The 23,949-nt window shown below is 38.2% G+C and overlaps 1 protein-coding gene across 8 annotated transcripts in view; it reads left to right on the top strand.

The window, feature by feature from the left end:
* The window catches only part of Prlr (prolactin receptor), a 163,213-nt gene that overhangs the window by 49,484 nt on the left and 89,780 nt on the right, over positions 1 to 23,949 (top strand). For 2 of the 8 annotated variants that reach the window (XM_010605446.2, XM_010605445.2), the window contains exon 2: positions 5,708 to 5,793. The exons of the other annotated variants lie outside the window; for them this stretch is intronic. The gene's annotated coding sequence lies outside the window, so the exon portion shown is untranslated. The remainder of the gene's footprint in view (positions 1 to 5,707; positions 5,794 to 23,949) is intronic. 8 annotated transcript variants of the gene reach the window in all.

Below are 23,949 nucleotides of genomic sequence, written 5' to 3'. Positions count from 1 at the left end.
TGATAAGTTACCAAGGTAAAATTACTTTTCAATACTGTATTTACAAGGGAAGGTCATAGAACAAACTGCCTGCCACTTAACTATGTAACATTGGTTGGGGAAAAGTATTTAACTGCTCTGTAACTCAGTTTCCAATGTAAAATAGAATAATTTTTATTAGTCTGGTGTGACTTTCATAACAAATAGTTAAATGTATTGTCTCACAGTTCTAGAGGCCAGAAAGCTGCTAAGAAGTTGTCAGAAAGGTTAGCTCTCTTCTGGGGTCTGTGGAGAAGAATCTGACCAATGCTTCTCTCAGATTCTTGCACTTTGCTGGCAATCACTGACATTCCTTACCTCGTAGAAGCATTACCCTAATCTCTGCCTTCATCTTCACCTGGCATTTTCCCTGTGTATCTTTGTCTGGATTCCTTTTCTTATATATATATATAAGAACATAAGTCATACTGGGGATTAGGGCTCATCCTGTGACCTAATCTTAATGAATTATATCTATCTGCAGTTTCTTCATTTCCAAGTCAGGTCCCATTCAGAGAGTCTTGGTGCTAGGATTTCAGAGTATGACTGGGTGGGTGGAGGACAGTTCAACCTAAATACCACCTAATAGCATTTTCAATGAGAAATAAATTATTTAATTCTCTTAAAGTGCTTGCAACAGAGCCTGGCACTTAGAAGCTCTCAATAAATATTACATTACAACAGATTTAAGTAAAAAGCTCCCAGAATAGCAGAATGCATTGTGACTCCTCTGGCTTCCGCCAAAGTGGCCTCATCAGTCATTGATAGCTGGTAGATTTTTTTCACTGGACAGGACTTATGCAACCTCAAAAGAATATTTTGAATACTACTCTGGGCTAAAGGTGCAGAATGAGAAGGGGTAGATGCCGTGAGGTCTAACTTTTCCTCCCCTTTCCCCATAATGATGTACTATATAATAACGGGAGAAAAAAACAGCTGCTATTTCATAGAGAGAGGAAACCAGTAAAGACCCCGTCCTCCTGATGAGCCCACAAAGCAAGCTTCTCTGTGTCTGTGGCTCGTCCACATGGGATTTTTAAGCAGGAAGGTGTTACATATCTGATATTAGAAATTAAGTGGTTGAGTGGAGCATAATGAGTTAGCCAAGGGTGCCCTAGTACAGTTTGGGCGGGGGAGATAGTTGCCTGCGCTCTTCAGTGAGCTGTTTATATCAGCTCTCTTGCCATCTCCCTGCCCTCATAATCTTTGGCTTAAAGGGCCTGGAGCAGCAGAACACAGCCCCCCTGAGTAGACACAACATCTCTTGGTGTCTTAGGGACCAGTCATTTCTTCTGGGTAAACTGAAACTTCAATCCTTCTCTGGGTAAAGAAGATATGGCCTGCAAAATATCTCTAGGGTGAATCTAGAATAAGTTCTGGTCTAGATAGTTCAGCAGCACAAGCCAGTGTGATAGTGAGTCTTGATGACCTTCAGGGAAATAGCCCTGGGCCAGAACCTCAAGAGGAGGATATCGACCCTTGTTGTTGCAATAGAAATGTGAGCTACAAATATAAGTTTGCATTTTCTGGGGAACAAAGTAAAGAAAAACAGATACAATTAATTTTAATGATACCTTGGATTCATTCCAATATATTCATTTCAATGTATAATCATACAGTTGTGAGTGAAGTACTTCTCATCCCCATAGTCCTACTATGTCTTTTGAAATTCAGCCTGTATTTCACACTGACAGCCACATGTGAGGATCAGCTGCCATCCAAAGCAGCATAGTTCTACAGAGATAAGCCCACCAAGGATCAACCGTGCATGTTGTGAGCTCTGTGGCCTCTGAGGACCCTCTCAACCTGATATTTGATGAGTCAGAGTGCACTAACATGCATGGAATGCTTCCAGTCTGCACCATGGATTCCGAATGGAAGCAGATACAGCAAAATATAGTCATGACTCCCTTTCCCTGCCCATCCACCACAAGCCTTCAATATGCTGGTCTCAGGCAAAGACACCTGGTCAGAGTTGAAAGTGACCCCTGTGGTCCCTTGACAATCTGTCCCTTCTATTTTTCAGCAGATAGGTATTCCACCTTCCCTGCTGTGATTGCCCCTAATCTGCCCAGGTCCCAGAGTGAATTATTAGCAACCAAACAAAGTCATAGTGAGTCAGGAGCTAGGCTCTTTACCTTCCAGGTATACAGGCCCATCAGGACTTTGGCCTCATTGAGTTCCTCTGGGTCCAGAGCAGAGGGACAGAAAAACACAGGTCTGTAATTTTATTAGAAGAGACCTGAGACTAAAACCTTAGGAAACTAACCTTAGGATCTTTAATCCATGTGGAAACTTTTCTTCAGAATGTGAACTCTACTATCTGACATTTCAACCAAACAAGGGATTTTGGTGGAAAAAATCACATTACTTTAGAAAGAACTGGAGAATAGTACCTTGACAGGTAGTTTTTAAAGAAACTTACCATCATTGCTTAAAGTAACTCTAAAAGATGGAAAGCTTTTAGGACATTTGATTTACTGGTTATAGGGACCCACCATGAAATTAACACATCATGGAATTTAGGTTTGAGTGGAAGTGGGAATTGATTAGGCCCTTCTCAGTCTATGGATGAGGCATACGAAATAAAGAGAAGAGCCAAGCCCAGAGAGAAAAACTAATGACTTATAGGTCAGTTTGATTCCTACTCAGGAAGAGCTGGAAGCTAAAGGATACCTCAGAACATCGAAGAACTGTCTTCTCTGAAGTCATTCTAATAGTCCTTGAAATTTTGTTGATGCCAAAAAAAAACTTTCCTTCACTGATATTATGCAGAAGTGAAGTTTGGCCCCAATCATACCAAAATATCATCATTCTAGACTAATAACACCTGCCTTTGTTGAGCATTTATTATATATTCAGCACTATGCTAAACTTGATAAACTACTCTGTTTACTCAAGTGTAACAGTCAGATGAGAGACTAAGAATGATGATCCTCCTGTTATTTGAAAGATTGCATAAATACTCATAAAATGCTTTGAATTCTATCACCCTTCTCACTAGAGTCTTGGTGAGTCCCTATTTTGACCACCAAGATCATGCCATCAGGAAGGAAAGAGGATAAGGTACAGGCAGGGTTGTCCTGACAAACAGACACAGTAGGGGAGGGCCTATGTGATGTAGTGAGCACCTTGACCATGACTGATTTAATCAATCTATTCCACCAGAACGGTTTGTTTGTTTGGTATCTTGAAAGTCTAGGGGGCCATTTCTTAAAGAAAATATGCTTCTAGAATTTAACATTTTAATCAGCTAGCCATTATCAGCAATTCTTTTATACCTTCACAGATATTGAAAAGAGCAAGTTCTTACAGGTAAGGGCACAGCCCTCTGATGCCTTAGAAGTCCTTTGGCTTCTAATGAGATGTCGTTTGACATCTCCTCATATACATTCTAGAATAATTTTTCTGTAAAAATAAACTCACATCACCTTGAGGCTGCCTTTGTCAGTTGAGAAAACAATTCTGAGCACTCTTAGGCTTGGAGTGACTGACTTGGCAAAAGGAGATGGAGAGTTCCTTTACACACCCGGCTTCCGGCTATGCTCCCAGGGACATCTCAGCACACAGCCTTGAGGTTTGGAAACTGCTCTCGGGTCAAGACTGTCTAAACGGAAGCTACCATACGTTCACGTAGGTGTCTACAGCTGATTCAGGCGAACTCACACAGGGCCAGAATTCCCTTCGAACTCTCTGGCCCTTCTTTTAATGCGAACTGAAGGAGAAAACATCTGGCGCCTAGGGGACTCCATCTTCTGTGTTCTCGATCCCCGGGCCTTGGTTAAATTAAGAAAATGTGTTGGTATCCTTTAGAGGAAGACTCAGCTCTGATATCGGACACACTTTGTGGCTACAGAAGGCATGCATAGGCCTACGAGCTTAACAGGAGGATTTGAGGCCGATGATACGATGTACCTGTAACAAGAGACATTGGCAACTCAGGGTGTCCATGGAGGGCAGCAAGGAAACAGACTGATGAGACTGGAGGAAGAATTGAGATGTCCTTTCAGCAGAGGAGTGAGGTGACTGGGTATCCTTTCAGAGACTGTCCTGTGGAAAAGAAGTGGAAGCTTTTCCTTTGCTTCAAATGACAAAAGTATGAGCCATGAAAGGAAATTTTAGGGTGGTTGTGTTCTGTAGCAGGGAGAGTTATCTGCAGCAGTAGACAGACCCTCAGCACCATAGGGCCCTTCGAATTTGATGTGTTCACACAATTGACTGGGGAAAAGGACACACAAGTCAAAGAGTTGAGGAGGGACTATAGAACCCATCAGGTTATTGCTAACTGTGAGAGAATAGTTTTATGATATTTTTTAAATTGGTGAACAATGAAAGTGTGCTATGTCTTTCTGTTCCACAAACGGTAACTTTCCACTTTAACCGTTTCGTGTATAGAAAACTCAAACAAGAAAGCTAAGAAGATCCAGTGTATTGGTGAAAACACTTTCTAAGAAGCCAGTGGGTAACAAAAAGAAGTGCGTGTGTCATGAGTACGAGCAAGGACTGTAGAGGCTGAGTCCGCAGGGTTCAATTCCTGCCTCTACTTGCCTTTGGTTCTATGAACTTGACAGGTTACTTGACTGCATGTTTATGGCTGGAGATAGAAATGATTACTTTTGCCTACTGCTGTTATGGCCAGTCCACAGGCAGTTAATGCACCTAAAACATGCAAACTACGCCTGACACACAAAGAGCTCTCAGTAAATGTGAGTGATGATTATAATGAGAGGAGAAATCGGTATTTTTTTAAGTCCACAAGATGATTTAAACAATGCAAAATCAGCTTACAACAAAAAGCACATTGATCTTTTGACTCATTCTCTAATGAAAAAGAAAGTTAAATTTGACTGGGTATCCTTTCAGAGACTGTCCTGTGGAAAAGAAGTGGAAGCTTTTCCTTTGCTTCAAATGACAAAAGTATGAGCCATGAAAGGAAATTTTAGGGTGGTTGTGTTCTGTAGCAGGGAGAGTTATCTGCAGCAGTAGACAGACCCTCAGCACCATAGGGCCCTTCGAATTTGATGTGTTCACACAATTGACTGGGGAAAAGGACACACAAGTCAAAGAGTTGAGGAGGGACTATAGAACCCATCAGGTTATTGCTAACTGTGAGAGAATAGTTTTATGATATTTTTTAAATTGGTGAACAATGAAAGTGTGCTATGTCTTTCTGTTCCACAAACGGTAACTTTCCACTTTAACCGTTTCGTGTATAGAAAACTCAAACAAGAAAGCTAAGAAGATCCAGTGTATTGGTGAAAACACTTTCTAAGAAGCCAGTGGGTAACAAAAAGAAGTGCGTGTGTCATGAGTACGAGCAAGGACTGTAGAGGCTGAGTCCGCAGGGTTCAATTCCTGCCTCTACTTGCCTTTGGTTCTATGAACTTGACAGGTTACTTGACTGCATGTTTATGGCTGGAGATAGAAATGATTACTTTTGCCTACTGCTGTTATGGCCAGTCCACAGGCAGTTAATGCACCTAAAACATGCAAACTACGCCTGACACACAAAGAGCTCTCAGTAAATGTGAGTGATGATTATAATGAGAGGAGAAATCGGTATTTTTTTAAGTCCACAAGATGATTTAAACAATGCAAAATCAGCTTACAACAAAAAGCACATTGATCTTTTGACTCATTCTCTAATGAAAAAGAAAGTTAAATATGATTTCCATTTTTGTAATAACAGACACTGTACTTAGAGGCCTGTTCAAGAGTGATAAACCCCATCGGTGGAGTGAATCACAGCTAGTCCTGCGACAGAAATAAATCAAGGTATGGGGGTCTTTTTGGTAGTGAAGTTCAAAAAGCAAAGTCCGGGGGATTTTCACTGCTTCCTGTGGCTGTGTCATAGAGTCATTGCTTCCTGAGAGAAATCAAAATCAAGGTTTCATCTAGAAACTCATCTGCCCTAGTGTTGATAATGCAGGAGCATCTGGTTAACAACTTAATATCTGCCTTATATTTTGGGGGTCTTTTTGGTAGTGAAGTTCAAAAAGCAAAGTCCTTGGGATTTTCACTGCTTCCTGTGGCTGTGTCATAGAGTCATTGCTTCCTGAGAGAAATCAAAATCAAGGTTTCATCTAGAAACTCATCTGCCCTAGTGTTGATAATGCAGGAGCATCTGGTTAACAACTTAATATCCCTGCCTTATATTTTTTCTCATAAAAGAGCCACCTGAATTACCAGAAGAAATGAGGAGAAGGGGATAGAAGAGACCCTTATATTTCTCATCTTGGGGGTTTGCCCCGAGAGGGACTCCTGGAGACCTCAGATCCATTGTCTCTCAGCTGGTTCTAAGCACCTTAGTAAGCTAATAACAGGAAGGAGAATGAGATCCCTAATGTTTCTCCCAGGATTTATTATGCAGCTCTTAAGATCCTGCTTGCTCATTTGTCTGAATGAAATAGATCACAGGGGAAACAGCAGAGACCTCCTGCCTCTGAACAAAATATTTCCCAGTCATGAGAATGGTACCACTTTGTTTCTGTGTGAAACAGGGCTGTTTGGTCTTAACACTGAAAGAACAGTTGTGCATGACAGGACAAGCTTATTTTCATACTGCACATTTATTAATACAGTGAGACCACAGACAACTCTGGATCGTCTTTTTGGAAACTGGATAATGCCAAGAACAAACAGCTAAGTTGATTTAATTCCTTTTAGATAAGAGAGTATTTTAAAATGCCAGGAACTGTTTGCTTCATTACTGTGTTCAATGGCACAATTTGGTGCTTGGGTAACACTATATGTGCTAATCATCCATACCTACCCACCACCTAGGACTCTTCCAAATGATGTCTTGGTTCACATTAACAAACTGTGATTGAGAATGAAATATGAGCTAGAATCTCTGAATGTGAGATGGAAGTTTTTTCTCCTAATTTTCTTGTTAATTTGTCCTTCTTTCTCTGTCATTTCTTTCTTCCTTTATAGTCAAATCTATCTTTTGTATAGAATGTTGCATAACTTACTTTACAGAATGAAAACTATTTCTGCCATCAGTAGTAGTTAACTTGGAGAGGCACTATTTGGCTACCAACTTATGGGCCTCCGTTTCTTTGGATCAATAATTATGAGTTGTTCTTTATTTGACTTAGTGCCATTAGAAATGGTAGTTTAACCCATCTAAATTCGCTTAACAAAGGTTTCATTTGTCTGGAAGACTAACTACGGATCTATTCAAAATTCCCACAAAGCCTCTTGGCACAAAATCATAGGCACACAAGTTAGTCTCTCCCAGGTATAAAATGTTGTATCCAAAAGTTCAGTGGGAGATAGTAAAATATGAGTCTGTTATAATAGGATATGCTCAAAGTACATACTCAACCACATGTGGTAATTTTTCAACTCTACCAAATGATGACTTGAAGACCTCAAAATAGCCCTCAGGACTATGAGAAGAATACCTCCAAAAGAACCCTTAAATTTGTGTGGATCAAGGAAAGGTGCTGCACAGATAGCTTCTCCTTAGAGTCATTGTGTATCTCCTTCCTAAGAGCTTTTCCTTCTCACCAAGCTTTAAGATCTTGAGCGTCTGATTATCCTCCTTAATCATAACGGGGCTGAATTAGCTTACTTTTTATTCCTTCTTCACAAATAATTGCACTTAATCTGGAAATGAGTTCTGATGTTATAAGAGTTAAATAGTGCAAACTGGTGTTATTATCCCTATGAGGGGCTGGAGGAGGACTCTTTTAAAAGAATAACACAGTCTGAGTGACACTCAGTCACTTTATAGGCACCTACCTGGAAATGCTTTTGAAAGAAATGGTTACATTAAATAATTTGAGATGATTATAAGTATACAGTACCTCTCTGCACAACCTCACTATAACTAAGAGCAACAAATCATTTTCTCATTACTTCTTTATCTGCTAGCAGAGTGCCTCACCTTTCTGTTAGACAAAACTGCTAACTTGTAATGCCCAATCAATGTAAAACAATGCTAGAATTGTCAAGCATGACTCTGATAAGTTTTAGCCCTTAATTATATCAATCTTGGTTAAATAAATAGATTGACCAGTAAAACAGCAATGTAAAATTTGTCAGCAAGGATAGATGCTTGCTAGATATTCAAATACTAGTAAACTATTAGGACAAATTTCCATTCCTACAAAGTTTCAAGAATTGGTCATTTTAGGACTTAACTGAATGTGCTCATCATTACTTTGGTAATGACTAGGACGTCCTAATCAACAATATGTTTTTAGATGGCTACTCTGGACAATTTCTATAAAAATACTTCTAATATTGAATTAAGGAGGTAGAAAGCTCTGAAATAACTGTACAGAGTCATAGGTAATAAATGTAACTGCCATATTTATGAGGAGCTATATGAAATCACTGTGTAGTCATCCATATCCACGCAAAAGCTTGTTGGTCCTAAAAATCTCTCCAATTTTAAGAAAGAAAACACCAAACCACCATTGGAAATAGTCTTTCTTCACCTCTGTACTCAAAGTGCCTTCCAAACATAAGAACTCAACGATAGACAGAGAGTAATGCATCTTCTCACTTAATTATTTTTGTTACATTGCGCTGGGCTGGACGCTTCAGGAGGGCAGTGCCCATATCTCATCTCTTAACACATCCACCTTAGTCACATAACTTATAACTAGAAATCAGGGAAGGTGAAGCTATATAGAGAAGGTAAATATCAAAGGGCTTTTAAAACATTAACAGATAAGTATGGTTAATACAAGATGAACAGCTATACCGAGATAAGAAGCAAAGATTGGCCTGGTAAATATATCTTTTAATTTTTCATCATGTCTTTGTCTATTTTCCATTGTTATAACAAATATATTTAGGTAATGTGTAAGGAAAAGAGTTTTGTTTCACTCACAGTTCAGTTCTAAAAGTCCAAGATTGGCTGAGCCTTTGGGAGGACCGTCAGGCTATCTTATAATATGGTGGGTGCCACTATTGTGATAATGTGTGCAAGAAGAAAGATAAAACAGGAAGCAAGAGAAATTTAAGGGCCAGGCTCACTTCTTTTAAGCACTCTGCTCTCAGATGAATTACACAGCTCCCATGAGAACTACACTAATCCCTTGTAAGGAATTTTCCTCCGGAGACCTAATTACTTCCCACTAGACCCAACCTCTTAAAGGTTCCACCTCTTCCCAATGCTACCAGCCTGGGATCCAGGCTTCCATTACATGAACATTTAAGGGACATAGCCAAGCCCTATCCTTATCCAAACCATAGCAGCAAGCATCTGCAGGTTTCTCACCAGGGAATTGTGCACACAGTGCTAGGCATTGTGGGCACTATGTGTACAGAGGAGAGAAAAATACACTTCTGCATTGGATTGGTGTTTTCTCTCAAAACTGGAGAAACTTTGAGACCAACCTGTATGGAGTCAAGTGAGCAAAGGATTGGTGAGCTGTGAGACATAGGATTCATCAGGTATGGAGAGCCTTGAGGACGCATTTGGACCTGAAGACAACAATAATCAACATAAGCTAAGGGAGGTGAAAGTCATTGGAAAGGTCCCTGCAGTTTCTATGACTTTGTTAACAGATGGTTTATCACTGATGTTTCATACACATGTACCAAATCCCCACAATGAATATAATTATGTTGTACTGCAAGCATGTACTAATAGAAATTTTAAATTATTTTTAAAAAGAAAAGATTTAGTCAGGTTGCACACACTAAGAAATATTATTATAAAACTTTAAGAAAAGGGAGTTACATAATCAGAATCTCCATGACCGGATTGTATTTATACTTCTTATTGTTTATGTTTTACTTAGTCTATTAACATTAGTAATAGTACTTTGTAATTTTTGAAAAATATAATGTTTTCTTCAAATATGGTATTTCTAAAAATTTTAGGTACATTTTTAAAATGCAGTTTTAAATGTTCATAAACAAAAATCATTTCTAGCAGATTACACTTCCAGTTCATAACCCAATGGGATAATAGAAAAATTTAGTCATTCTAAAGTCATCGTGGAATACACTTAGTACACATCTATTCCACTACTTTGTATGTAAACTCAGAGAATGTAATAATTAACACTTTAATCTAAACTGTCTCTTCCTGAGGTCCTGGGTTAAATCCCCAGTGAAGGAAAGACATGAAAGTGAGGGCAGAGATGAAGGAGAAAAATGAAAGGAAGAAAATAAAATAACCCTTCCTATAATTCGTATGGCATCAAAGGGACCCCAAATATCAAAAACACTTCCTATAGGAAATATGGTGAACATGCTGTATTTTTTGTATATTCAGCCAGACTTTACTATGTCTTTTCTGGTTACAAGTTATTTCCTTCATAATCCATATGACTTATCTTTAGACCTCGTGAATCGTACAATGACAGGGAAAGCCACAGGTGCCCATCTGTTTCTTTCCATAACCAGGAATCAAACTCAGGACCTTGCACTTGCCAGGAAGGTATGGAACTGCTGAGCTACATCCCTGCTCCTCGGTGCCCATTTTTTGACATGAAGTGTTCATGATATGTAAGAGGCAAATATATGCGGTCCTAAGAATAGAATGAAGATGAAGACAATCTCCTGACCTCAAAAATGCTCCTTAATATCGCATTTGCTGAACACCTGGTGTGTGATTTAATTGTAAAAATCTGGTTTAAAAAGTGAAACTTGGAAAATTTTTTAAATGAACAAAGGATTCAAATAGACATTTCATTAAAATGATGTACAAATAGTGAACATAAGGAAAGATGTTCAAGTCATTATTCTTTAAGGAAATGCAAATCAAAACCACAATGAGCCATCTCTTCATAATCACTAACTCATCTATAATATAAAAAGATGAGCAACAAAAATTGTTGGCTAGTATATGGAGGAATTAGAACCCTCTAACCCAAATGATAAACATGCAAACATGGGGCAGCAGTTCCAAAGTTCCTCAAAACGTTAGATACAAAGTTGTTATGTGACTCAGCCATTCCACTATTAGATGTATACCTTTGCTAACAGCAACAGACACTGTAAATGAAGGTTTGTAACAGCATTATTCACAGTATCCAAAAGTGAGCACAACTCAATTATCCATCAATGGATAGAGAAATAAAATGTGGTAATTCATACAATGGAATATTAGCCATAGAAAAGAATAGGGTATATACATACTAATCATAGATGGACTTTGAAAATATTATCATGTGAAAGAAGCCTCTCACAGTTATATTTCATGAGCATTTATATGATATGTCCAGAATAGATAAATCTATACAGACAAAAAGCAGATTAGTGTTTACCAGGGGCTGAGAGAAGGAGGAACGAGGAGTGACTGTGATGGTTATGGGATTTCCTTTGATGGTGGTAAAAAAAAAATGTTCTAAAATTGGTTGGGACCATGGATGTAAACCTTGTGGATAAAGCAAACTCCACTGAATTATATACTTTGATAGGGGTATATGGATTTTATCTAACTTTTACAAGGAAAAGGAAAAATTTAAAAACAGTAAGCCTGGACTTGATGATTTTCTGAAGCAGATTAGGAAGTCCTGAAATTAGCTGTTGGTTTGGGGAAAAGCCATGAAAAAAATCTAATTGGAAGAAATTATAAGCAAAGAGAAGCTATAATTGGATGAGTCATAGAAAACTGGGAGCAAATAAGATGATAACAAGAGACTGTACAGAGAGATATTAAATTGAGGTTTATTAAAACACTCAGGCAGAGATACCTGGGACCTATGGGTTTATCTGCTATATGTATAATGTTATATGCAATATATTATCATATATAACAAATATATATATAGTCACATTAAAAAATTCTTAAAGAATATGCTATCAAAATGTTAACAATTGTTGTCCTCATTTCCTGGGATTGTGCATGATGTAATACTTTTCTTTCTTTTATTTCTCAATATTTTCTAACTCTGTGGAAGAATCATTTAACACTTGGGTAGCCAAATAAAAAAAATGAATGTGGAAGGCTGTTACTTGAGAAAGTGCAACCTGTTACAGGACTAGAAAACTAAGGGCACTTTTTGAAGTCTTCCTAATGGAGACCAACATACTGAGATTAGTTTTCACACTGTGAGAAAGTCACAGTAGGGTGGCCAGCACCTGCAGGAGAGCTTGGCATGGCACCACCTCTGAAATACCAAGGCTTAGAAACATTTGTTCATAAAAACGCTGAAGGCAAAGCATACAGTTACCCCTTCCTTTGTTTAACAGATTCTCCGTAACATTGACCCTTTCACATCTGTAGTCTTCCTAGCACATTACACACTGGACTTAGAACAAATGCATCTATATCTATCTATCTGTCTATCTATATGTCTTTAATTGAGATATTTACAAGCCAATTGACTCCTAGGAGTAATGAAAATTCATTTGCAAATTCACAAAATAACTTTAAGACCACCTTTCAATTACTGACCATGAGCTGAGATAGGACACTGACTCGGTTAGATCCATCTTGCCTCTCTGAGCTTGCAGTCCACCCAAGCAAGAGTCAAGAAGGAGCTGGTCCAAGTACTGCAAGTCCACAAGCTTTGCAGCACTCAGGAGGGGGTCTGACTGATGGCTTTCTGTCTGAAGCTGGAGGGCAAGGACAAGAATCCCAGCCCAGAAGAGTTTGTAAAGGCAAAGCCAAGCTGATAGGCCCCTAACAGTCATAGAAACAAGGGCCTGGTCACACAACAGAAGTCAAATCTAGACAGAGTGACTTGACATTGGGGTATAGGAAGGGTTTCATTGAAAAGCCACGCAAAAGATAGGAAGTAACGATGGATGGTACAATCTACAATGTATGGATTGGTGCCTGGCATAGGGATAGAGAATATTCACAGAATCACCATTTGAAAAAGAAAAGCATAGAAAGCACTTTGTTAGTCATCCACGGGTATGGACAATTTAATTATCATGTTTTCAAGTAATAATATTTTCAAACCAAAAATTAATAAGCCATAATTGGGCATGACAACAGAGAAAATAATATGTAAGCCTATCCTTTAAAGGAATCATATTATCAGTAATTTATTTCTTTCACATTTATTTCACAATTTGTTTATGGGAGAATCAGTTCACACGCCATTCAGTTGAATGACATGCAATCTCTTAGCTAAGACAGAAAACTTTCAAAAACTGAAAGTGAATCTGGAAAGAATTTAACTTCTTATCTGGTAGGTCGTTCTTGCCCGAGACCTTGGAGGAGAGCAAGATTCTACATCTTGTTTCTTAATTTTTCCCTTAAAGTGACACAAACTTCAAGCTAGTCTTGCCATTTGAGCTATTAAATAAATCTGCCAAATTCCCTAGAACTGAGCTGCTCTGAAAATGACTCACTCCCTAGGGAATAAGAAGGGGAAAAAGCAGATGATCAATGTGTCCAAAACTCGGTTTCTCTGTCTGCTTTCCACCATCATCATTTCCTAGAAGCTCTCCTAGATTGTCAGGTGTATAAAATGTCAGATTGTATAAAAATGAAGCTACCCTTGAGACATATTGGATTTTGTCAGCCAACATCTATGTGAATATTCCTGGAGAACAAGACTTTGATAAATGATACCACATGTGGATTGGAGCAAGAGGAAAAGGAGAAGTAGGAGAAAAATATAGTGATAGAATGGGGAAGAGTATAAAGACAAATGGTAGCAATAAAGGCGCACTTTGTCAAACAGTTTTCCTCAAAGCCAACATTTCCAGGGACCATCTTAAGAACAGTTATAGCAACAAATAACAGGAACGCTAACCCCAATAGCACAAGTATCAGAAACCCTCTTCTTATCTACGCACTGAGAAGGCCAAAATGAATTTACCACACTTTTTTCCAGAATTGTTTCCTGAACCAGATTTCATTTCTTCTTAAATAAAAGTAATAAAACTTTATCCAGTTTCCAACTGATGGGCAAATGGGCTGTTTCCAAGTATTACCAACTGTGCCGCTATAAACATAGGTGTGCATATATATCCCTGTGATATGATTCTTTTAATTCTTTTGGAAAGATACCCAGCAGAGGGATGGCTGGGTCAAATGGAACCTCTAGTCCCAGCTCTTTGAGGTATCTCCATATTGATTTCCATAGTAATTGCACCAGTCTGCACTCCCACCAACCATGGATAAGGGTTCCTTTCTCTCCACAACCCCACCAACATTTGTTAATGTTCAATTTCTTGAGAGCCGCCATTCTTTGTTGGGGGAGGTGGAATCTCAGTGTTGTTTACATCTGCATTTCTCAAATGACCAGTGCTGTGGAACATTTTTCATATATTTACTTGCTGCTTTTACTTCTTTGTCTGAGAAATGCCTGTTCATTTCAGATGCCCATTTTTGAATCAGGTCTTTATTTTGGGAGGCTGATTGTTTTGAGTTCTTTATATAAAGAAGATGTGGTTTTTCTATAAAATAGAATACTACATAAAGAATGAGAAATTAGATTCATTCATAGAAAAATGGATACATATTGAGGATATACTCCTAAGTGAAATAAATAAGTCACACATGTGTAAATACCTAATAGTTTCTCTGGTGTGAAAAGCTGTAATAATACATAACGTTCTAATGAGATAATTGACAATGTGAAATAGGAAGTAAAGGGCTAAAGGTGTGGAGAAAGTGGGAAGGGTGGGGGAAATGTAATAAGAGAAAAGAAAAAAATATGAGAAAAAGAAAAAATGGAAATAAAGTGTTTGTAAATGGGGAGGGGAGGGTAGGTGAAGGGAGGGCAGGGACAAGGGGAAAAAATGAGAACCAAGACCTGTCATGTGAAGGTACAAGATCCCAATAATGAATTTAACTGTACTGTATACCTAAAATGTACCAATAAACTCACTAAAAATTGTTTTAAAAAAGTAATAAAACTTTACTCAGAGCAAATCAAGTCCTATCTAAGATCCTAGAAGAAAAAGTACAACCAGTAATAAAAGACAAATTTCATTAGGTCAAGTTTCCTTCAGTTATTCCAAGGTAACTCCCACTGAGATAACAAGAGGGTAAATAGCCCAGCTCACTACTTCCAGTACCGCTCAAGGTTCCCTGTGGGTAAGTTCAAGGTAGAAATAAGAGAGCTCATGATGCAACCGTGCATCTCAGAGCAGAAGGCAGGGAAAATGTGAGGAGAGAGGACAAACAGAAGACATTCAGCTTATCAGTTTCCTCCAGCTCACAGCCCTCTCAAGATTGGAGTCATTGTAGTATATACTGAATGTTCATCGTGTCTTACTTTGAGTATTTAAGACTCCTCTGAGATATAGTCCCTGTCTTGAGTCTCACTTCCTGTTCAGTTTAGATCTTTTGAGCTTACTTCTGAAAGCTACCTCAGACCTTCACATTAAATAAACCTGACTGCTGTGACTGGTTAAGAAGTAAAATACTTTTTTATTAACATTAATAATAATTTACTAAATGGATATAAAGCTTTGCCCTGGTTTAAGAAGCCCTAGTAATTCAGAGTGCACACTAGAAGAGATTAGAAGAAATCACAAGAAATTTATTTACTATTGTAAAAATAAAGGTCCTTTAAGGGCGATCTCCTGGAATAATTAAAGGGTATTTAGAAAAAAAATAGTAGAGCCTAAATAAGAAAGATATTCTAATGGACATAAACATTCCGAATCCACATCTTCTATGTCCTAAAACCACAAGGCAAGATTCAGCATGTTTGCAGCACCATGGCCATACCTTAAAGTTGTTGAAATACTTCCATCCCGATTAGCAAACATGCATTGTCCCGAGCTTCAGAACTTCTCCCTCTGCTGGCTCCACCCCTCCATTACCCTGGACTCCTCCCCTCAATTATCTTGGATTCATTATGCAATGATGAAAGGGTCAACCTCCTCCTACTTTGCAGTCAAGTGCATCTGTCCAAGAGTGGTCAGTGCCCAAGATGGTCCAGTTGCTCAGGTGTTTGAAAATAATATTTGCCTGAAAAGGAGATATTTAGGTGATGTTGCTCACATGAAGAGAGGAAAAACTGATTACTTTTCTAGGAGCTATCATCCCACATCTTGCATTGGGCATGCTCCCTGTGTAGACCACTGCCTCAAAGTTCTAACATGCTAAACAATGTGCAAAACAATGCTGCTCTGTGCAATGGCTATGCAAAGAAAGTTTTTGTAGATTTCTCTAGAATAAAATCTGAATGCTTCTCTGAAAACAGATACTGGAACTGTCAAGCTTTTGTGAAAGGTAGAGTTACTATCTTTTATTTTTATTATTCTTTGATTTCCCTGTTGTGGCTTTTTGTTAGTTTAAAATGTTCAAGTTTTCTAAGTAAACATGGTAAGATTTCCCCAGAGTGATTTTACAACAATTATTATTCAACATCTATTAGTTCCATCACTCAACATGTTCTATGGGTAAAAGTGAGATCCTATTTAAATGCAAAAATAATAATCAATAATAAACAAAAACAAACTGGAAAAGAAAAATTGGATTCATCTTTCCCATTAAGCAATTCTTCCCTGCCATTAAATTGTAAACTTTTATAAAATCAGAAATTATGTCTTTTTCTTTGGTGCACTATTGATAGTGCCTATAAGAGTCCCTAGCACATAGTTTGCTCTCAGTAGCTGTTATTTTACTAATTGGTTAAATAAATGAGGCTCACACCTTTACTCTTACTAAATTTGTGCTAATATAGATGTTTAGGGCATATTAAATTTTGAGGTGAGTTCATCTCTTTTACCATTTCTAGGCAGATGGGGATTTCATTTATATTTTGAAGCAAACAAAATGAGGCCTAATAAAGCCTTTAGCACTTGGAAAAATTTTCTCTGCTCCTGAAATCATCTAGAGATTCATGAAATCTTGATTTTCAGGATTTAAACTATGGGATCCTGATTTGCTGGTAGCCCAATTAGAATTAGAACTCATAATAAACTTGTAGGGTTACAAGTTCTATATTGATGTTACATGTCAAGTAAATAAATGGAAATGTAAAATTAGAACTTGTAGCATCCTCTTATCAACTGTATAGTATGTGTAATTTGTGATGTACTCATACCACAAATAAGACAACACTCCTAGGACTACTTAATTCTGCTGTATTTTTTTTCCACAAAGAGCCATGATTATTTAGGCTTTCCATTGTTCATTGCACCTCACAGACAGAAATAGCTTCATTTTGCCCAGTTTGAGATATTTTCTAATTGTGAACATGAGTCAGTTTTTCAGGAGGTTGTGTACATAATTGTGTAATTACAATTCTTGAAGAGTTTTGTAAGCTAGGAACCCAGTGTGATTCTTTTTTCTTTTTCTTTTTTGCTGCATTTTTATTTCAGTTTATTTTGAATAGAAAAATCCTCATACAATGCTGTGTATGTTTTCTCTTATATTTTTCATATGGACAAAAAGTATATCCCAGAGTCCAATAAGCATCTTTGATTAGACATAAAGTTAAGTTCTATGAGTTTGTATAATTTAAACTTTGTGGTTTGCTTTTGGAGCTAATCTTGAGTTGAAGATATTTTATGATCTAGCAGAAAGATGGAATGAAATAGACGCTAACCACACAGTGATGCTAAGGTAAATATATTTTATTTGTGTTACACTCATGTTGGAACCAGAAATTCTTTCACCATACTTATTAATAATCCTTTTGTTACTGGAAAGAATAAAAGACTTGTTATAAATATTAAAATTAAATGCTCAAGATTTTTCTTATGTGCAATACTTATTGGGTAATAATCTTGTGTTGTGGCTATGTATTCTATCCACAGAAGAATGTAATTATGCACTAAATCCACAGTAGCTCAAATTTTATTAAAGCCTTAGAAAAGCAGCTTTAAAAAATATTACCTGGAAAATTTCAAGATTCCCTTTCTCACAAGACTCTTGGGATAAGATTTGGATCAAAAGCACTTAAATCTCATAATCACTTCCAAAATTCTATTTTGCACAGATTCCAACATGAATCTGGGCTTCCGTGTATGCTGGATAAAGCCAGATCTCTATTAGCCAGCTCAAATGGATGGTCAGGGCATTTATCCAGATAATCTAAGACAGCAATATGCCCTCAGAAAACCAAGAGGAGTTTTTCTGATGAAGTAAGGAGCTGCACTGACTACACCAGTTTAGTGCATCTCCTCTGACTGGCACCACGACCAGCTATAGTCAACAGAAAACATTTGGCAAGCTGGATCCCAGTCAGCTAATTTCCATTGACTTCCTATTTCACTTTGCTTCTATGGCTATAACCACCATTTTGAAATTAAAGACATGTGTATATAGCTTTAGAGATCAGAATGCTCTTTTTTTTTTCTCTTTGAGTTTATTGGTACATTTTAAGTATACAGTACAGTTACATTCATCATTGGGATCTTGTACCTTTACAAGACAGATCTTCGTTCTCATTTTTTCCCCTTGTCCCTGCCCTCCCTTCACCCTCCCCTCCCCTCCCCATTTATAAACACTTTATTTCCATTTTTTCTTTTCCCTTATTCCCTTTCCCCTACCCTTCCCACTTTTTCTACACCTTTAGCCCTTTTCTTCCTATTTCACATTGTCAATTATATCATTAGGATCTTATGTACCATTATAGTTTTTCACACCAGAGAAACTATTCAGTATTTACACACGTGACTTTTTATTTCACTTAGGAGCATATCCTCAATATGCACAGAATGCTCTTAAGAAGGTAGCACTGTATTGTTTTATAGAACGATGACTATACTAAGGTCCCTACCCTGGCTTCAATCTACAGTCAGGTTGAATGGCAACCCAACCATCCAGCCCATCTTTTGCAAGCAGTCCTTTATAAGATTGAATGATTTTGAGTTGGAAGGAAGTTACCAGCTTCCAGGGTCAAGGGGAGGGAAGTAACATTTATAGGAGATAAATCACTTTCTCAGGTTGCACAGGTAGCTGGGCATGTAGCCAAAAAGAGAGCTATGGTGGTTCTTTCAGTAAGCATACCTGTCTGAGGTTTGGCGAGGAACAGCAGAATAACATACAGCCTTGAAAGAAAGAACTTTGTATTGCAAGAATCAACAGATGTTTTTTTTGTAATGGACAAGATAATAAATATTTTCTACTTTTTCAGGGTGTATGATTTCTGTTGCAACTACACACCTCTTTGTAGTGTGAAAGCAACTATAAGCACTATGTGGAGAAATGGCTATTTTATTGGCTACGTTCCAATAAAAATTGATTAATGACCACCAAAGTGTTAATTCCATACAGTTTTCACACACTATGTAGTATTGTTGCATTTTGGATTTTTTTTCAACTATTCAAAAGTGTGAAAACTATCCTTGGCTCCTGGCAAACTACATTGGGTCAGGGCACAATCTCTCCTGGCCCAAGTACACAGAGTAATACAGGCCCATGATAGAATGCTCTGTGTGCTGGGGTGGTGCTCAGCCTTTCTGGCTGTATTTCAGATGCTATAACCTTAAACTTCACTTTTCCTTTGTGGCAATGCTGTTACTCTGCACCAGTGATGGCAAACCTTCTAGAGCTTCCAGTGATAGCAAACAGCCAGTTGGTGCACATGTGTCAAAGGTTCACCACCCCTGGCCTACACTATAGAATTGGTCATTTTGTATTTATCACTAAAGTGGCTTATTTTTAAAAATCTCTTGTTTAATAAATGTCACCATAGTTGTGAATAAAGGGTCAGGGGTCACATAAAATTACTGAGGGGAAAAGTCTTCTTACAAACGGAGATCTAGACTTTGTGATTAGATCTTTGCCAGTGGTATTATTGCTGACTATCAGTGGCCTGGGCTGCACTTTATACCATAAGGCAAAAGAAACTGTAAACACTGACTGTGAGAATAGCTTTAGTGGAAAATACAGAAAATACCCTCCAAAATTTGGTAAATTCACTGAGCACATGGTTAGTGAAAGAAAACTCTTGTGTTTGTATATAAACAACTGCCTCAGGGAATTGGCTACATTTCTCAGTCAATTGGTGATCTGACAGCCCATTCCTTGGAAAAACTCGGTTTGCTTACTTCAGCTGACTGCTGAGCTTCCCTTGAATTCAAGGGCTTTTTCTCCCACTGACACGGTGTTTGTGTCAGTAGGTGAAGGGCCTTCTCTTGACACTAGATTTTCTGGATCAAGAATAAGCAGTTGCAGACCTGTGGTTTTTCTGACTTGGATAGAGGCAATAAGTCTAAACTACAGCAGAAAACACATTATGCTGTACTGTATTTGACTGTCCCCCTCCATGAATGAAGTTGAAATTTTATTGCCACTGGGACCATATTGAGAGGTAGGACCTTTAAAGAGCTCCATCTTCGTGAGTGAACAGATGCCTGTTTGGTGGGAGTAGGTTAGTTATTGTGAGAAGGAAGGGCTTAGTTATAAAAAACGAGCTTCCTCACAGGCCCCCTCTCTGGCTCTTGGCATCTCTCCCTCTCACACATGTTTACTTGCCCTCCTTTTATGAAGGACACAGCACCAAGGCCTTCACCAGATGCCAGTGCCCTCTTCTCTCTGGAGACTTCTCAGCCTCCAGAACCATCAGTCAAATACACTCTTTTCTTTGTAAAATACCCATCCTGCGGGACCGTATTATACCTGACAAAATGAACTAGAACATACTCTATTTGTTTTCTTATGAAAGTACCCCCAGAAGACAAGAGAGACTAGTGAATTTCTCTGGAAGCCAGCAGAAGTGGAACCTTGCAGGTCAGGAGTCCTCCGTCCTCATGAATAGGTGAATGCTGTTATTCCCAATGTGGTTTGTCATAAAAATCAACTTCAACGTCGTCTTGCTCTCTCGAGCTGTGTTTCATTTCTGCATTTACTTCCACCTATGGGATGACAAAACCATAAGGCCTTTGCCAGATCTGGATCCCTTGGCCTTGGATTTTGTCATCTCCAAAACTATAAGAAAGCAGTCTCTGTGTCTTATAAATTACCCAGCCTCAGGTATTCTGTTACAACAGACTAAGACAACCATCTGACATTTGATGAAGGAGGTGGCAAATTCACTCTTTCATGAATTAAAGAAGAAAAGGATAAGAGAATTTTTCTCCTAGTAATGTGAGAATTTAGAGTGCAAAGGCTCTGACACGAGTGCTAACATCAATGACTAACAGAGACCTGGTGGAAGTTCAACCCACAGGTTCTCTGAGTACTCAAAGCATGAAGCTGGAAAGTAGTTGGCTAGAGGCACACAAAAGGAATGAATTTTTAATTGATGTATTCATGGAAAATTAATCAGTAGATCTCTGAGCTGGGAAGAAAGTATTTAAATAGAATACATTTTAAAGATTTTTAGATGCCCTTTAAAAGAGAAAAACTAACCTCAAACAACATTAAAATATAGACACCTCTTTTCAAGAAATAAAGTTATAATTGCTAGGGAAAGAGGCATAAAATCATCAGATTTCATTCCTTTGGCTCTTCGCTCACCCTCTTCAGTATTTCTATGCCTTCAGAGGACAAGTCTGTATATATGGAGAGTAGAGACCTGAGAGTCTTGGGGCTTCAGGTTTGCATGAAATGGCTGAATCAGGTTGGATGAGTCAGGGATCACAGTCCTATCTAGTGTCGATATGCTGTGAGCCTATGCCCACCTTCCCGATCTATATTCTGGGCTTACAATGGTTGTGGTACATGAAGACCCTAAGGAATACCAAGCACTGCACTGTTAAGGAGTTGAGTCCTCCCTCAGATATGTCTCACCAACCAAGAAATGGTCAATCAGATGTGTTAGCAACTGCACCTTATGTCCCACAGCTCCCAAAAAGCTCATATTTTACATGGGAAGGTAATGCAATAATACAAATGTGGACCACCCGTAAATTGGCCACCAAACTTGGTGAGAGGTATATATTTCACATCTAAGGTACTACCCTGGCCCCACATATATAACATTCCACTTACAGAAAGATAAATAAATTAAAACCTTTGACACTCTAAAAAAGCTAAGCCTGAACCATGGTAAATGTTCCTTCTATTAAAACAAAAAAATCAAGCAGTACATCATTGTCACCAGATAATATTTTTTCTGCATGTCGAGCATGTCTGTCAGCACTGTAAATATGGTTACTAGACTTTATTTTAGATTTTTCTTTCCAGCCAGAACACATTACAATTTCTCAATACGTATTCCTAGAATGGGTGGATGAAAGGACATTCTCTCCCAGAGTGTCAAAGTTTAAAAGAATGATAGTGAATGTTGATATTGCTTTTTTTTTTTTTCTTTGTGCAGTAGTGGGAATTGAACACAGGGCCTTACATCTGAGACCTTTTTATTTTTTATTTTCAAGCAGGATCCCACTAAGATAAGCTGCCTAGGCTGGGCTCTAGCTTTGTGATCCTGCTGCCTCAACCTCCCAGAAGGCTGGGATCACAGGCATGTGCCACCATATCCGGTGATATTGCTATTTGCTATAGTAAACACATTTGAAATGAGAAGACTAGAAAGCTTATGAAATAAAATGATGTGTCTTCCAAAGAAGATTTATGATTTTTTTTGTTGTTTTTGTTTGTTTGTTTATTTGTTTGTCGGTACCAAGGATCAAACTCGGGTCCTTGTGCTTGCAAGGCAGGTGGCAGAACCACTGAGCTAAATCCCTGGCCCAATTTATGATTTTTAAACAAGTCAAAGTTTAGTACAGTGAGCTGTGATTCAAATGAAAATTTTGAAAGGAAAAGATAAGCTGGTGTTGTATCCAGGGCAGAACAACCAGGCAGGGCATTTAGTGGGCTCATTCTTGGAATATAAATTTGGCTTTGAATTTGGAACTCAACTGGGGATTCAATGGGACATCCTGAAAGAAAGAAAGCAGTCACCAGAATTGACGAATCTTTGAAGAGAAGCAGCCCATCTCGGCATCTGAAATTCTTCCATGAGATGTTGTCACAGTCCATGTGTCTTAGAAGTGGGCTGAGGACCACTGGGATGGGGAACTGTCAGGACTCAGGATGCATTCTAAAAGCAGGAGACAGGCAGATTTGAGCAGTGTCTCTTTCTGTCAAGGCCAAAGGACAGAACTGATAAAGGACTCACTGATCTGATAATTTTGAGCAAGGGAATTAAGAAAGTGATCCACAGAGGATATTTCAAGAAAGAATGTGGCAGATAGCAGGGATGGTAGACACAAAAAGTCCTGACATAGGGACAGGTCTGAAACGTTCCAGGAGCATCAGGGAGACCCAAGTGGCTGGAAGAAAACAGGAGGAGCAGATTTCAGAGGTCCTGAGGGGAAAATCCTGAGGAATATTGCATCTCACTGTAGAAACTTTGATTTTGAGGGAGATGGGAAGCTATTGGAAGACTTTTTTATTTTGTTTATATTTTTCCTGGGGATTTTTTTGCTCTTTTGTTTAAGGTGACACATAAAACTATATGTATTTATTGTGTGCACATGTCAAAGTATATAAGCATTGTGGGAGGACTACCTCTAGCAAATTAACATATGCAATAACTTATACATTTATTATTTTTGTGGAGAACTTTACATCTATTTTTACTACCTTTCAAGTATGTAACAATTAACTATAATTATTATATTATACGATAGATTTCTTCAATGTATTCCCTCTTACAAAACCAAAACCTTATATCCTTTTGTAACCTCTCCGCAGTCACCTCAGCCCCTGATAACCACTGTTCTACTCTCCACTTCTATGATATCAGTGTTTTTAGACTTCACATATACTTTCTTCACTTAACATAATGACCTCCAGATTCATCCATATTGTCATAAACGGCAGGATTTCCTTTGTATGGCTGAAGAGTATTCTATTGTACATACATATCGCATTTTCTCTATCAGTTCACCCATGGATGCACACTTAGGTTGACTCTATATTTAGTTATTGCAAATAATCTGCAATAAACAAGGGGATTTAGATGCCTCTTTGCTATACTGATTTTATTTCCTTTGGATGTGTGGCCAGTAGTGAAACTGAGGGATCAAACAGTAGCTCTTTATTTCTTATATTTTGAAGAACCTCCATATTGTCTTCCACAATGGCTATATTGATTTATATTTCTCCACCAACAGTATTCAGGGGTTTCCTTCTCCCACATT

Source organism: Fukomys damarensis, unplaced genomic scaffold, assembly GCF_012274545.1.
Source record: "Fukomys damarensis isolate Sample0158 unplaced genomic scaffold, DMR_v1.0_HiC HiC_scaffold_1, whole genome shotgun sequence".
NCBI lineage: Eukaryota > Metazoa > Chordata > Mammalia > Rodentia > Bathyergidae > Fukomys > Fukomys damarensis.
The sequence above is the reverse complement of the archived record's forward strand: the minus strand, read 5'-3'. Positions and strand labels throughout refer to the sequence as shown.